At 38.8% G+C, this 2,928-nt stretch overlaps 1 long non-coding RNA gene across 1 annotated transcript; it reads right to left on the bottom strand.

The window, feature by feature from the left end:
* Positions 1-2,047: 2,047 nt before the first annotated feature.
* On the bottom strand, positions 2,048-2,301 carry LOC6053969. Its single transcript, XR_005278715.1, has 2 exons — positions 2,181-2,301; positions 2,048-2,120 (listed from the first exon to the last, which is right to left on the bottom strand). It is a non-coding gene; the product is annotated as an uncharacterized LOC6053969 (long non-coding RNA).
* Between the last annotated feature and the right edge of the window lie 627 nt (positions 2,302-2,928).

Below are 2,928 nucleotides of genomic sequence, written 5' to 3'. Positions count from 1 at the left end.
TCCTGCTCTCTTAAATTGATATTTACTCAACATCTAGATGGACAGCTGTCCATAAATCTCCGTTTATAATCAATTATATACATAAATTCGACACAATCAACATTGTGCACTTTATACGCCTAATTTCAGTTTTACGCAAATTAAACGTGTACACACACAAAGAAAAATTACTCTAAATTTAAAAAGATCGTTCGTTGGATTAAAAGTTCGCGTTGGTGAATATTCGTAGAAAGTTCAAACTTTTCAATTTCAAAGTTGGAAAATTTTTGATACTACCATCCCGAGCAGGGGTAAATAACACGGGAATACCATATTTTGGTTTTACTTGGCATAATAACAAATACCAAAATGTGCCCTTGGTTGCTCAGTAATAGATGGTATAATAACATGAAATCATACCAAAAAACTGTATGGGGAAGACTAAAGCAATACCAAAACGTGCCATTCCAAGGGCAAATGAATACCAGACAAAACACAACTTTACGGGTAAATAAAAATCTCATTGGACAAAAAACAAAGAGAATTCTCTATAGGATTACAGCTGGAATTTAATTTGGCTAATGGGATTGCAATGAGAAATGGGTAGAATATTAATGCTATATTTAAATCCTTGGAACAGGCAGGAAAACGAATTCTTGCTTTGGAGAGCCAAAAAATAACAGGTAAAGAAAACTAGAGGAATACTGGAATCGAACTCATGACAGGTAAGGTGCAGACACCATTTTAGCTACCCGTTTACCAACTGAGCTATCAACGCTTGTTGAAAACGAGCTGCTGCTGCATCAACATGTTTTAGCTGCAGGCAAAAATATCAGGAAATTCAAAGAATGAAAAACAAACTAAACCAGAACGAGAAAGGCTATAGCCCAGGCAGCGTGGCATTTTTGTGGGATATTCGAGGATGCATGATTCCAGCTGAATAGGATTCAACACAAATCCAATATTAAAAGGATTTTAGAACGAAGTTCGAATACCACATGCATACCAACATTCTGGTATTGAAAGAGTTATTTTATCAAATTATCAAAGATTGACATTATTTTTTGAGTTTATCGATTTTGACGAAAAAGGCAAACAATGTTAAGTAAAATCCATGCTAATATTTTAAATTTTTCACGTTTAACCTATTGTTTTTCTTATCATTTTTAAATGTATCAGCATACTTTTAAGAATGTTAAACATCATTTCAAATCGATTTTTTATTGAATCTCCATTATTTTATAATATTTTTATTTAAAATATCTTTATAATACCAATGTATGGTATTCCCTAATTTATAAAGATCATTAAATAACTTTTTGAGACCAAAATAAAAAAGTTGGCCTTAATTTGGAGTAGATTTGCGTTTTTAAGTATGTATGTAAAATTTTCCCAATAACAAAACAATTCCAAAATTTGGTATAATACCAATGATTGGTATTAATTTACACTTTAGACATTTTTTCAAGGGCTCTCGAAAACCAAAACTTGGTATTGATACCATTGAATGGTTTTATTTTGCATTTCCCTTGTTATTTACCCATGCTCGGTATGCGTTTATGGAACAAAATCGTTGTATTGGTAAAAGTATTTTACTTTTAATTGGAAGAGAAACCTTTTATGGCAAGAATACACAACATTTAGCACTACAGGGATAATTTTAGAAAAATGTGCTTGGTTGTTTACATTTATTTAAAAAAATAATTAAACAGTATGTTAGAAAAACACTTTTTATTTGTATTTAACGCTTCTCCACTAGCTTCTGCTTCATACGATACGCCACCGGTCACTTCCGAATACCCCAGGCTGGACGGTTCCGGATGGAGGCTTCGACGCGCGACAGCAGTGTAACATGATGGTCAGGTTTCCGGCCTCAATCTGGACAGTCTTGGAGGAGTTGGCCATTGATTCGGGAAGGGTGGTCGACGTTTCCCGGCTGGAAAGTAAAGTGCCTGAACGGGGAGTTTCCGATCCTGGAAGCGCATCCGGAACATGGAGTTGATGAGGCCCTCGGAACGGAGTTAGATTTTGAGCACGTAATCCTGCTTCGAGAATGACACAGATTTTGTTTGGCTCACTGTCCAGATTCATTCGGCTGAAGCTGCGCCGTCGCGACGTGAGTGTTTGTGGGCGGGAAGTTGCTAAAAGAGATGGAAAGTAAGTGAAGTTGGCAAGCCACTGTACACATTCTCATTACTCACCGGTGTTGTAAACCGCCGGCACCGAGTGCAACATCTGCGCTGACCACCTCCGATTATGTAGCTTTTCGTCGTCCTCCTCTTCGTCGGATCGTTCTCCTCACCGTAAAAATAAACTTTCTCGTACTTGTCCAAAAACCGGAAGTTAATCTTCTTCAACGCAATCTCGTTGTTCACGCAACTCTTCGGCAGCGCCATCTCCTCGATGATCTCGCCCTAGTCCTCGCGGGAATTGACCTACAATCACCAATCCCGGGCCACCACCACCCAATACAACCGGTGCGAATCCACATTCCTACCTCTCATCCTACAAAAACAAACAAAATCAATCACAAACCCCACAAAACACTAAAGCTTCCTTCTTACCCATTCCGGCCGTGGAACAACTGCAGTTCCTGCAGGAAGCTCGCCTTGTCCTTTTCGAGCACTCGACCTCGTCCCGCTCCTGCACCACCCTCCTTTGAAGGCGTTCCGCTGCTGCTGTTTGGCTCACGAAGGTTTCCGCGTCCGAGTCCTGGCTGCTGCCGCGGTCGGCTTTGCTTTGCGTCCTAAACTCACCAGCACCACCGGACCCACCAAAGTGTTTGTTTACATTTGCGACTTAGGCGTACACGGTTACACGAGAACGTCAAAATGAAAGAAATTTTACAGTCGAATTAAAAGTAAAAACTTTTAAATCAGTGAGTAATGAGATTTTCAAAAACTGTAGCAGTAAAAGTTTTCATTTTCAAAACAAGAAAAAAACTTTTAA

This window comes from Culex quinquefasciatus, chromosome 3, assembly GCF_015732765.1.
Source record: "Culex quinquefasciatus strain JHB chromosome 3, VPISU_Cqui_1.0_pri_paternal, whole genome shotgun sequence".
NCBI classification, from domain to species: domain Eukaryota; kingdom Metazoa; phylum Arthropoda; class Insecta; order Diptera; family Culicidae; genus Culex; species Culex quinquefasciatus.
The sequence above is the reverse complement of the archived record's forward strand: the minus strand, read 5'-3'. Positions and strand labels throughout refer to the sequence as shown.